Genomic DNA, 14,556 nt, shown 5'->3' with positions numbered 1-14,556 from the left:
TAGTAACTAAATGTTGATTGCTGCTGTGAGAAATGAATACAATCATAGCAGCTGGAGGTGTTACTCTTAATCATATACGTGATCTTTCTTGTCTACTTTTCACATGAGAGTTGACTGCAGAAGGGGGAGGGGAGGTTGAAGTAGAGAAAAAGTGACCTTCAGAGTCTCCTGCTCCACTTTCAGACCTTCGCCTTGCTGCAAAATGCAAATAAGATATGCAGATTGCTTACTAGGATTGTAAGATGTTAATCTGTTGGCTTCGGTGATTTATTTTTGATTGGCTTACAGGTGAAACATTTGGGGAAGCTTGTTGAAGGGTAAAACAGGTCTTCTTTCTTTGAAAAAATAAATAAAAATGATGTTGGCAGAATTCAGCTTTGTTGTCACACAATAGGAGAAAGAAGGATGATTTGGGAGCTGACAGGTAAAGAATTAATAACTGACCCTGTCACCTTAAAGATATATTGCTCTGTCACTGGATCCCAGCCATGCATCGAGTACATTCTGCTCTGTTAGAGCCATCGGAGTCATACCTTCAAAATGAAACAGGCCGTTGGCCCTTCCCAAGGCCTCCCAATGAAGATTTAGCCAATATGATTGCTTTTTAGAAAGGTGTCACCTCTGTAGATGGCAGCCTTCTACTTCGTTGAGACCTAAACATTGCCATTACTGCCCAGAGAATGGGAAAAGAGTGGATTTACTATTTAAAAGGCTTTTTAATAAATCATTATCCTTTGCAGGAATGTGTTTCTCAATGTATAGAGGAAGTGATGAATCAACTAGAAAATACATTCTTCCTATTAAAGTGAGCCATTGGCCTCTTGCCCAGCGCTCCTGGTAAAGTGAATGGTCCAAGGACACCTGGAGTTCTATGGCTCAGAGGCCCTAAAAAATGAAGTTCAAGAAAGCAGATAATTATGTGTATATGAGGGTGTGTGTAGGTGATGTAAGGGAGAAGAGGTTCATATTTCATGGCATAAGGCTTAGAAAGAGAAGCTCTAAATGTAAGTTAATGAGTTCTGTACCTGTAACCAGGTTTTCATCTGAAAGGTTTGAACATTGAAGTTGATGCACATCCAGGATTCTTTGAAACATTTAAGAAGCCTTTGGCTATCAAACCTCTATATTTATTTTGTTATTACTATTATCATTATATTATTGTTTTCATTATTGAAAGTAAGACTAGTTGATGTACACACATACATGCACACACACACAAATACGGAATTAAAATCTGAAATCATGCTCTTTCTGTATTTGCTAGTTCTCCACTACCTTGAACAAAATTTAATTTCATTCTCATTGTTAATTTTTTTGGGAGATATCAAAAATGCATCTGTTCTGTCTCCTCTAATTTGTGGAAATGCAAAAATTCCAGACTTCATGGCAGCTTGACAGTCATTCCATTTTGTCCTCTGATTGTTCTGATCTTGCAGACAGCTTTCTGGTCCCACCTTGCCTGGCCCAAAGGTCTGATGACCAGTTTTTTGTTTTTTTGTTTTTACCTTTGGATCAGAGAGAGACTGTTTACTAGGAGCATCAGGGATATTATTCTCTTAATTCTCCCCAAAGAGGCTGCTTTACCGTCTCTCCCTGGGCTGTGTTGCCAAGTGCCTGCTTCTCTCCCCATCCACATTATCTCTGGGATCTCAATAATGACCCTCTCTCAGAGAAACCTTCACTCCCTACTGCTTTATAACATTTATTCTTAATTATAAACTTCATTGATGCTAATGGTGTTCCCACGATTGAGAATCTCTTCCTTGGAGGGGATACTAGGAAAGACCTTAAAAAAAAACAAACACACACAACTTAAACACACACACACAAATAAACAACTTAGTTCTATGGAGAAAAGTCAGAATTCAGTGTGGTAATCCTGTGGTCTTACTTTTTGGTCTGCCCCTTATTCTGTGAACAATAGAAAAATTTGTTGTCTGAAATAGGACAGTAGTTCTTGCTAACATTTCATGGTGAAATTACCCATTCACACATCAAATCCTAAAGTGTCTGAGTATTATTTTTGTTGGCCAAACAGCAAAGCTTCTATCTCCGTAAATTTTCTTCTTCCCATTATAAGTTCAAGGCAATTTCTCTAACATTACTTTCCTTGTTTTTGTGTGTTTGTTTATATACCAACCTTGTAAAACATTACAAAATACTTGCATTGCCTAAGAAAATGTGAAAGATGAACATTGCCACGTTGATGTAGGACAGTAAGGTCTAAGGGAAGGCATTAAGTCAAGCATGTCAAACTCAAAGGCTATTACGGGCCAAATAAACAAGGTTTAAGTTTATGTGGGCCGCAAAAAAACAAGGTTCAAGTTTATGTGGGCCGCAAAAAAACAAAAGCTTCCATTTTCATAGAAACGTAGGTTTATTTCAATAGAGACATGCTGAATACAAAGGGCTGAAATAAATGAGTAATCGTTAACAGAAAATTATAGAATATTTTAATAAAAACTAATTTTTTCTTGAACATTAACTTACCAGACACTGAATAACTGCACAGATTAATAAGCATAACGCAAATAAACCTATTTTTCTTGTTCTCCGAACGCAAAATATTTCCTGTTGCTCACACCAAACAAGTCAGTATAAGACTAATGATGTGGCAATTGGCTGCTAAAATATTCGCTGCTAGTATTAGTGCAGAGAAATGGTGTGCCTGCGCATAAGGGAAATGAAAGCATCACGATTATAGTAATCAGTCACTAGTGAATGTTGTATTTGTTATTAGTAATTATGTGTAACAGGATATTGTAAAAATTAAGTTACAAAATTTTTATTAAAACATTTCTTACGTACTGTTATATTGGCTGGGCCCAAAAATATTCGTTGTGGGCTGCATGCGGCCCACGGACCACGAGTTTGACATGCTTGCATTAAGTCCTCTTTTGCTGCCATCATCAGAGATAAATCTCTAAAATTTTAGTAACAACACCACCTGTTCTTTTGTGAACAAAATATGCTGTAATACTTATAGTTTATGCGGCACACTCACAAATACCTTCTTTAATATCTTTAATTTAAATATTAATAATAACTGCATTTTACTAATATGGAAACTGTAGCTCAGAACGAAGAAATAAATTGGCTCCTTTTAACAAATTTGGCAAGTAAGAGACTATAATTCAGAACTAGATTTGTGGATCCCACAGCCCCCTATTCTACTACCCTGCTCTCACCAAACTGTTTTTAGGGCCTCCAGATGGTGAATTTTATATGGTAAATGCTCCCTGAGTGCTTACACCCTGTCTTCCTCTGTATGTGCTAGGCCAAATGACCTTAAAGAGATGACACACAGTGCCATCATCTAGTTTTAGGCAAGTTTATCATTCACAGGAAAATCATCCTGGAAATTCACTTGGACCTTATGCCTCTGGGTTGAAGGAATTAACCCTGCACTTGATCAATCAAGGATCTTATTCAATCTGCTTATCACTTTGCAGGGCCTTTTGACAACAGCTCTAATCAGCTTTTTTTACCCTTCCTTTGCCAGATCAGTGCACCCAAGAATATTAATGTGCTCTGAAAAAGCAGAATATGGAGATAGAAAACAACGAATTATTTATTAGTTATAAAAGGAAAGGAAAGCAAGACTGTATCAAAGCCAAGGAATCGCCAAGATCACAAAGCATTAAGATCAATGAGGAATAATTAATAACAGATGAAAATTAGTGAACAGAATTATTGCTCTGAGTTATATGAATAACAGCACAGGAGAAAACAGGTGCTTTTGAAAAATATTACAATTGATTGGTCTGAGTAGCCTGAGGTTTTCTCCTCACTCATGTTATTCTGACAGACCAGATTTTCCCTTTGTCACCCCCAAAGTCTTCATTTGTCAGTAGGATGTGTGTTTCTGGTTTACTTTGCGAATCTCTTCAGCTACACACTGGTGGGCCCACCTGAATTGCAGGTCCTACCCAGTTAACAAAGTTCTACTTGGAAGTAAAAATTATTTAAAAAGATTTTATTTTTCCACTGTTTTTAAAATGTTCATTCAGATCTCATGACTTTCTGAGAAAAGAGTTACCATTCTATTAAAATACAAACAGACCAATGGACACACATTCCAGATCAGGTCAGAGGGTAGGACAGAACAATCCAGCAGGTAACATCTTTATATATTCTAGAATGAGCTTAGATAATGAGTGTTTATGACTGATTTTAATCATTCCGTTTTAGTTGTAAGAGGAATAACAGAGCAATACATCCTAATAACAACACATAATTTTATTGTTTTCTATGGCTAGTATTGTAATATGAGCATTAGCACATCTACCCAATTATTTCCCATACCAACCCAATCAAGGGTGTCCTGCTATTTTCCTTTTTTCACATGTTTATCTCTCACACATAATCATTTCTACAAAAAAAAAAAAGAAAAAGAAAACACGTTCTTATCACACAACCCCAAATATGTGTGTAACTCCTTACTTTTACTCAGTTACTGGTTCTGCTCTCCTATGGGGAACAAACTTAACTTGGTTTATATAGACAGAAGGATGTGTGAAGGAGCTTTGGAATCCCCTGGATTTTATCTTCCTTCCAGCTCCCTCTCAGAATCAAGTGCTCATGTTAACTTTGGTGTCAGGGGATAAGGAAAAGACTTTGTTACAGTATATTGGGGTAATTTCCCTTTGGAACACAGAATAAAAGGCAGATCTTGATCTTGGCTTTCAGGGCAATCAATCATCTCACCTTCTCTAACCTTTCCAAACTAATCCTCAACACTCCTCTTCATATACCACATACGGCAGTTGCACCTGGGATAGCCATAAGGCCAGGGAACCCCAAATGCCATTCTAAAGAATTAGGTATGTTTGGAAGCTAACGAGGCTATTAGAGAGTAAGAATACAGCCTGGCCAGTGGGGTTTAGGGGATTAGGGTTAACTCATGAACTAGAAGGTCATATTACGATTCCAGGTCAGGGCTCATGCCTGGGTTGCTGGTTTATCTCCAGTAGGGGGCCTGCAGAAGAAGTCGATCAATGATTCTCTCATTATTGATGTTTCTGTTTCTCTCCCTCTCTTTTCCTCTCTCTGAAATAAATAAAAACATATACAATATTAGGAGAAAAAAAAGAACACAACAGATTTGTTAAATGTGATTGTTTGGCTATGTGTCCAAAGCTTCCACAACTTATTAACCTATTTAAAATACTGACTGAGTAGTATTACTTATCTTACATGAAAAGTAATTTGTCCCATGAGCTGAAAACTTTGTGCCCCTCCCCCTTTTTTTCTTCCTTCCTTCCTTCCTTCCTTCCTTTCTTCCTTCCTTCCTTCCTTCCTTTCTTTCTTTCTTTCTTTCTTTCTTTCTTTCTTTCTTTCTTTCTTTCTTTTTCTTTTCTTTTTTTTTTTTTTTTTTTTTTGCACTGGTATCTCAGGAACAAGACTCAGGCTATTGTGGTGTCAGGAGAAGAGCTTAGTGTTGATCCTGTTGTATGAGATACAGAATTAACTATTTGCTGAAGTAAACATTTTTACTTTTCTGCCTTAAAATATTATCAAGCTGTATGTGAACACATATAGTTGTAATCACAGTAAAATCTTAAACTCACAAAATATGGTTGACCCTTGAACAACTCGGGGGTTAGGGGCTCAAGCCCCTGCACAGTTGAAAATCTGTGTAGGACCTAAGTCAGCTCTCCATGTATACGGATCCCAAACACAAGTGTAAAATACTGTTTTGGATCCACAGTTGGTAAAATTTGGGGTGTGGAGGGCCAACTGTATATTTGTTGAAAAAAATCCTTGTGTAAGTGGACCCATGCAGTTCAAACACCTGTTTTTCAAGGGTCAACTGTATCTATAATGCCATGTCAAAGACACATGACAAATAGTATGCTACGCAACAGTTGAATAAAATATGGATACAGAAACTCAAATTGATGCTTTCAAGTGGTTATTTCAGTGCAAACCTTTCCTTGGCAATGGTCCTTTACATGGAGATTTCCATTTTTATTCCGAAAGATGTTGTTTTCTGCACCCCTTTTAGAACTCAGAAATAAATCTGGGCTGTAATACTTTTTGACAGCAATCTAAGCATATGCTATCTCTAGGCTGTATCATTTCTCTAGATTCCTGCTGTTTCTTACAGAATATGGCTACGTCATAAAAAGGCATTTCTTAAAAACCTATTTGCTAAATTATTGTAATATTTTAAGGTGAATTTCACATCGTTTTGAGACACTCACTATTTTGGTGTCTCAATGAAAGAGCAGGCTGCATCAATGAATTCTTAGTTCTTGGGAAATAAGTACTGAGTTGTAGGCATTACCAGTGTTTACATTGGAACATGTCAGAAGACTTTCCTTTGTAGATTACTGAGACTGCATTTACTTACTTTTATGTTTTACTCATTTTCTCTTTCAACCATATGTTCTTTTTTCTTCTTATTCTAAAAATAGTTTGCTGATTTTCTTTCTCACAGTATCCAAATTATTTATAGATATTTAATACATATTTGTTTACTGAAAGTGTTTTATGAAACTTTCTCAGTATATTTCAGGTCATATGTTAGGAACTAGAGATAAAATAATGAGGGTTATTTTTTAAAAAGAGAGAAAATGGCTTGTGCCACCATGCAGGTGACAGTATTGTGAGCATGACAACTCAGTGATATCATCAAGCAAAACCAATCAGACATTATAGAACACTAAGATATAAAGCAGAGGCCAGCAAACTTTCTGTAAAATGCTAGGTAGTAAATGTACTAGGATTTGCAGACTGTAGTCTGTCACAGCTACTTAACTCCACCATTGTAGCATGAAAGCAGCTATAAGCAGTACATGGGTCAATGAACATGAACATGAACGAGGTTTGTTTTTATTTAATTTACAAAAACAGGCATCAGGACACATTAGTCCATGGTTGTAGTTTGCTGACCCTTCACTGTAAATGAAAAAAAGTCAGTGTAATCACCAAGAAGAGGAGAAAAAAGAGTGAGGAGAGGGTAATTTTAAGTTCTCATTTTCTGGTCATTTTATGCCAATCACTGCAAAATTGACACAACTATTCTTAAGGAAGTGTCCTGAAAATTGGCTCCAAATAGATACTCTGAAGCCCGACCTTCTGTATTGATCTTCAGGCCCTCAAGGGTATTACCTTTGCTATATAAATGATGAGAAAAAGATGGAGAAAATAATTTTTCTAAGTGACCAGACATTTGAGTGTTCATTGTGTATCTTTGTGGTTAGTTCACATGTTCAGGTAGATTGTGAATCTTAGAACTGGTGGTCAGTTCCATTGCTCTCTGCATTTATCAGTTTCACACTCTCTGTAGTTTTCAATTGGTTATAGATTCAGGTGACCATGATAGAGCTTCTATCACTCCTGCAGATACTTGAACAAGCAATTTATTGGTTGTAGGCCAACAGCATTATTTTTGTAAAGTAATAAAAGCCTATTATTTCCTCTAGGTTTTTTAATGAAGCTGATACATAACTAGAGCACTGAACTCATAATTTGTACTATAGACTCATCTGATATAAAAGAAGCTACTTCATCCTATAAAATAAAGAGCTAATATGCTAATTAGACCGAACAGCAGAATGACCATCCAAATGGCCTACCGGATGAAGCCAGGGCTGCGAGGGTCGAGAGAGTTGGGGCCACAAGGGCTGAGCCCCTTGCACAAATTTTGTGCATCAGGCCTCTAGTATATAATAATCTTATATGCTTAAGTATAATCATCATTGCACGGATTATAAGAATAATGTTTCAACTACCCGTTCATTTACAGAAACTCTCTAAATACCCAAAGCATTCTAATAAGTCTCTGAATTTATTACTATACTCTTATTTCATATGTACCAAATTAAACTGAAGAAATTGTTTCATTTTTGGCCAGATATTCCATGCTATTGAACAGAAATACAGCATATTAGCTTTCTGTCATCACCTTTTAGAATTAATTGAAAGAAATGAACTTATTGATATTTATCTTTCTAATAATATCTATCCCATTGGGCATTTCCTGATTACTATCTCCCAAATGATTGCAACATGTTTTGTTTTGTTTTTTCCTATAACTCCTTCAAATCTTTTATTTCTTTTCAAACTTATCATATCTTGACTTCTAGGACAACCTCTCATTCCAGTATATTGTAGAACTGTCTTTAGTCATTTAACCATAATCTTGTGAAGTATACAGTTCAGCCTGTAATAAATTCTCAATTGTTGTGTTTAACTGGAACTAAGCTTAGAACAGTGGTTCTCAACCTTCCTAATGCCGCGACCCTTTAATACAGTTCCTCATGTTGTGGTGACCCCCAATTTCATTGTTACAAATTGAACATAATTAAAGCATAGTGATTAATCACAAAAAATATGTAATTATATATGTGTTTTCTGATGGTCTTAGGCGACCCCTGTGAAAGGGTCGTTTGACCCCCAAAGGGATCGCGACCCACAGGTAGAGAACCGCTGGTTTAGAAGGTCTCTGAGAACCTTTAATTTGGAGCCAGGTCCTCCCGCATCACCTTGGTAATAGGAGAAAATATCATGGTTGAGGCTACTATTTCCATCATCTGGTCTGGTTTTCTGCTGCCAAATTAATAATAAACATTAATCCAGCTCATTTTGAGCATTTTCTTTATATAGACACACACACACACACACATATACATATACAATCTATATGTAAATATTAAATATACATTGTTTTAAGTAATGTTTATTTTTAGTAGAATTTGATTATTTAGGCTGCAATGGGAGTTTTCTACAATTATTCAATATGTTTTTGCTTTTCAAGAAGGAGAACATTAGTGTTTTAATTATCTTTTTGTTCAAGCAGCCTAAATCAAAGTACATGAATGATGGTGGGCATCATGCCAAATTGGTTGGTCACCACTTTTATTACGTTACTTGTTTTGTGAGCAGTGTTCTCTTTAATCAACTACATTTATACATGCAAATAAAAGACAGTGGTAATACAAATGAAATCAATTGATATTTCTCAATATTTAATCTTCACACATCTTTACATAAAAATTAATAGTTATTATTTCAGTAACTTGAGGGAAATAAAAATGATAGGTTGAAGCTACTCAGGGAGAAACACTGAAAATCTGAGTTGAGCTTTACAGGCAGTTTGGGCTGACCTCCTAGCTTGGTGGGTCAGGGAATTTGAGGTCACATATAATCAGAATCACTGTCCCTCTTCAGCACGTTGTTCCTGAGACAAAAAACAACACTGTTTTAGCATCCTACATTTTCTCCTCATAGTCATTTTCCTTTGGTTAATATGTTAAAGGAAAGTAGCATTTCTTACTATCAAATTACTAACTTCATTCCTCTCTACAGTGAATAGGTTAGACAAAAAATATCCATTTACGCTTGTCTATTATCAACAAGTATAACTTGATGGATCAGTATATAAACCTACAGGCTCAGGAATAAGACAACCTGGCTGGAAAGCTTGGCTTTACCTCTTAAAAACAATATGATTCTGGACAAATACCTTAGTATTTCGAAGCTTCAGTTCCCAATGCTGTAAAATGGGGTAAAAATAGTATCTGCATCCAGGGTAGTTAACATCCAGATAATGCATTTAGCACAATGCCTAGGATATAGTAAGAAGTCAATAAAAGTTAGCACTTTTGGTTAATAACCCACTTTAAAATTTTATTGTGATACTCAGTGTGCAATAGCTACTTAGTGGCACATAGTTTATTCCTGGGAGGAAGTAAATACATGCATACATAAAACATGGGGAGATCAAACTGCAGTGGCTGCTTAAAGCATTCAGTATCCCCTGTGTCTCAGGTGTAGAAAACCTCATTGTCAATGGAGCTCCAATGATTAAATGCTTTCCGTGACAGGCTATACACAGTGTACTTACCTTCTACTGAAACCAGTCCTGCTGTCTTAATATTGTCTGTCTGGGCAGGAAGTCTGAGTTGCTGGGTTCAGTTGATGGCAATTTATTTCATTCATTGGTTAAAAACTCCCTTGGTGGGAAGCAAAAGATCCAATTCACTGTGCAGCCATCCTTAGTAAAGTACATAGAACATCTTTTATTTCCTGACAGAATCCATTACCGTAAATCATTTTAAGATTTCTAGCATAACACCAAGAGCCCAGTTTGCCTGAGTTTTCGCATCTGTAAAGCAGAGAGAACTTGGTATCCTCCTGAATAGTGGCTTCCACTCTAAAGGCCCCAGGTGTCCTGAGGCCAAAGAAGTTGGTATCAGGAACCCATGTATATTTACGATAATCCAAATAATCAAAATATTCCATTTAATTCTGGTTGTCTGTCCCTTCCATTTTTTACACTTTTGGATGGAGTTGTTGATCTGCCCAGTGTTAACTCTCAGACTTATTAACATGATTAATTGTCGGCAAGGAGACATTTTATTAACACTTCCCAAACAATCAATATGTTTGTTGCTCTCAGCTCCTTACTTGCAGCCTATCTGACCCTATTGACAACAGGCTTTGGATCATGGAAACCCAAGTAAGGAACCAAGACTTCAGAAAGGGCCCAGCTGGTGCAGCTTAGTGGTTGATCATTGACCTATGAATCAGGAGGTCACGGTTTGATTCCCAGTCAGGGCATATGCCTGGGTTGCTGGCTCAATGCCCAGTTTGGGACATAAGGGGACAGCGGAACAATGGTTCTCTCTCATCATTGATGTTTCCATATCTCTCTCCCTCTCCCTTCCCCTCTGAAATCAATAAAAATATATTTTTTTAAAAAGACTTCAAGACCGGCATGGGGAGGAAGAAAATGATTAATCACTTTTACTTTAGATTTACTTTATCATAAAGATAGAGATCTTGGACTACAGAGCATATGTGTGTGCGCATGCACACATCCATGAGCGTGCATGTCATTTTAGCTGGACTGCACCTTCTCCCATGACTTCATACTCTCCCAGTACATAGCTCCTCTGCAGACTGTTCATCAGAAGAGACCATGGAGCAGTCCTTTCCAATAGGACTTTCTGCAGTGATGGGAATAGGCCCCTGCTTTGTTCTCCACAGTAGCTCCTTGCCATATTATAACTGTTGGTCATTTGAAATGTAGCTAATGAAAAAGTGAATTTTTAGTTTTACTTACTTAATTTAAATTTAATTGATAGCCCTATGTAGTCAGTGGTTAACATATTGAATAGTACAGTTACATATTCCTCCCTAGGGATCAACTTTGTCTGAAGGCCATTACAAAATTCGAGTAGTCTTTATAAGTCCTTTCTTGAGTGATTCTAAAATATGACTCACTGATTTTTCCTAAAGGAAAAGAGAGAAAGACCAGGTAAGCCAGAGTGAGGGCATCCTCAGATTTGTTATTTCCTCTCTGTCCGCCGATGTACTCCCAGCCTCCTGTGTAGCTGAGAGTACTTCCTTGTGCTTTCTGTCAGACCTTGTCTTTCAAACCTAGAACAGAGTGTATGATTAGCCAAATTCTCAGAAATACTTTTCAGATCCAAGTCACCATTTTATCTGAATGAGTATTAATCTGAATTCTTACTGAGAGGTGAGAGAGACTGAGAATTCAGAGCCAAAAGGCCTTTAGAAAATCACAAAACTTGGTGTTTTTCAAGAGTGCTAAATGTACTTCTGTGGTGTGTGAGATGATTCCAGATGGTACAATATTATAGTTTAATGTCCTATTTTAATTGCATTAAGCTCCTTTTAATGTGTACTTGTGAGTTAATATTTGCACAGCATCTCTTTTTTCTGTTTCTTTTGTCTTTTGTGGTGCTACCTATACCTCCTCAGTGACATGGTATGGGAAATAGGATGGGAAAAGAGGTCCACTTTTAAAAATGTTTTTTAAACTTTGAAAAATGCATTCTAACATGAAGGTAACTGTAACTGACCTACTTTTCATCAGAATAAAATCATTCTATTACTCTAATTGTCTACGTGGAAAAATATTTTCTATCTTGTTGCTTGGAAAACAAAATTAGATACATCTGATGGGGCCAGAGCTAAAGGAGTGAGTTGGAGGCTTTGGCTTAAGCCTAGGAATAGCAGAAACATGTGGACACAGACTTACTATTCAGATTTCTTTGTCCCCAGTTCCCATAACAAACTAGATCAGTTTTTTGTTTTTAAAAAATCGGTCCTACAATTCTTAGTGTCCTTGATTTGATTTAGGCATATAGTTATGAAGATATAAAGAAATACATGTTATCACACTTTCCCTTGAGCTCCCCATCTGGTTAGAGAGATACGGTGTCTGGTTCTTTGTACAGTAGGAGAGTATGCGTGTTGAGTTAATTAAGTTTAATTATATTTCTTGCACTAATCTCTGAGGCTCTTTGAATTGATATGAGGTGGAGCTTATCAATTCAATGGTTCGATACTAGAAAGTGAACTGGGCCTGCCGTAAATTCCAACCATCTTGTTGAAATACATCACAGATGTGTTTCTGTTCCTGCAAATGATTGCTTGACATAAATGTCTACTCCCAGCAAGAAATTGTTTCATGTTAAGTAAAGCAGTTTTATAGGAATCATTTTAAAGGCTGTGCTTCAGTCTATCAATTGTTTGTCTGCTTCTTATTCCTGTGATTGTCCACCCTTGTGAAGGGGGAGATAAACTTAATCAAGTTTGATTAAATATATGAGAGAACAAGCATGGATAACTATTTAAACCTATACCCTTACAACTAAAAAATCATTTTAAAACTGAAAAAAGGATGACTACTCTTTAACTGCTTTATTTTCTCTCACACCTTGCTTTTTCACTGCCATCTTTCATGCTAGAATCATGGGAAAGAATCTGGGGTTGGAAATGGGTCTGGATATGAAAGCCAGTGAGAGACAGAAAGAATAGGTGTATAAGAAGGAGGGAAAGCAGCATGTGTGACATTGTGATTGCTTTGACAGATGGCCCAGAGCTATGGCTTTTAACGTTGAGTTAGCCCTGTGGCTAATGGAGTACCTAATTAAGAGCTTAGTGTAACTGATTGTGTAGAAACTATTGCTGTGTCACTGAATCAGTGAGTGGACTTCCATTAATAGTAAAATAGTAGGGTCATTTAGGTAATTGTATGAACTTTTGTGCATACATAAATTATATCAAATTATTAAAATACTAGAGGCCTGGTACATGGATTCATGCACCAGTGGTATTCCTCAGCCTGGCCTGTGGGGATCGGGCCGAAACCAACTCTCCAACATCCCCCAAGGGGTCCTGGATTGCGAGAGGGTGGTTCTCGGGTGACGCACCCCGGAATCGGCTCCCTCCTCTCTGTTTCTGGGTGCATCACCCAAGAATTGCAGCTGCCAATTCACGGCAGCTGGGTAGCTCCTGCATAGAGCGTCTGTCCCCTAGTGGTCACTGTGCATCATAGCTACCGGTCAGATGGTCAGGTTGTCGCTTAGGCTTTGTGTGTGTATATATATATATTCTGTTGCAGGGAGCTTGGGTGCAGATGTTATAAGTGATGGCATAGGACACAGTGTCCTCGGGGTCTCTTTCTCCTAAATTTCTCCCCTCCATGAGACCAGAAATTTAGTCCCCTTTGTCCAAAACATTGTCGAGCTTGTTTGGTTTTTTACTTTGTATAGAAACTACAAGTACCTACCAGATGGTTTTAAGGACAGCATCTCTCAAGAAACAAATTAACTATTAAAGCCAAAGAGTGGGAGTCGGAGGCTGGCTGAGTTTATTTCAAAAAACATAGGGTCACTCAGTATACTTTACACTTAATTTCACTTTCTCTTTCTTCAACAGAGACTTATTTTGACTTATAACAATTTTTATCCCTTTTTTTAAAGCATTGGCATGTGTATTTTAGAGGCCCCGAACCCTATCCTACATTAGGCAAGGTGAAGACAAAACCTCAGAGCTTACCCTATTTCATGCAGAATGTTAACTATTACAAAACAAGTTTTTAGAAATCAATAAAATTATATGAAGGGCAGTAAAGCAGCTTAATTGTGTGGAGTTAAGCTAATCCAGTTTATGGAACCTGTATAATTAATTATTAAAGGGTAAGACATTTACAGGGAGCATTGTAAAGCATTTTGTTAAGGTCAAGGTGGTGAAGATCCAGGTTTAAACAGCCTTAGCTTTTGTCTTGATACTGGAAGAACTCTTGACTTTGCAAATCGTGTTCTTCCATGGGATCTCAAGGAAGGTATTCCAGGGACCCAAGAAAGGGAGATCGTGGTGTGATAGCTGATCCTATACTTGGGGCACTGCGATTATCATAAAAGCAGAGCTTCTGGAGGCATAACCCCTAATAACTCTCAGGAACCAATAACAGGGGTCCCCCAAGTGCTCAGGCACTGCCTGTGTCTGACTTGTGCTTTCTCGTCAGCACAGGCAGGTATTCATTTTGTTGCTCATGCTTCTCTGGGGACCTAGGAGCAGCATCTATTGATAATGTAACTAATTCTGCTAATCACATGCCACATGTGCCCTCTAATAGGTGAAACACCCTCTGTGTTTTTATTTACAACTGTTCTCTGTGTATTAATACCGAAGGAAGTTCTTCTCTGGTAAACTGGGGGTTTTGGCAGTTACTTGGGGTAAGAGCCATGTGAACTGCTGCTTCTTAATCCTTTATATATTTTCAAAAACCAG

Source organism: Myotis myotis, unplaced genomic scaffold (assembly GCF_014108235.1).
Source record: "Myotis myotis isolate mMyoMyo1 unplaced genomic scaffold, mMyoMyo1.p scaffold_m19_p_15, whole genome shotgun sequence".
NCBI lineage: Eukaryota > Metazoa > Chordata > Mammalia > Chiroptera > Vespertilionidae > Myotis > Myotis myotis.
Note: the sequence above shows the minus strand (reverse complement) of the source record.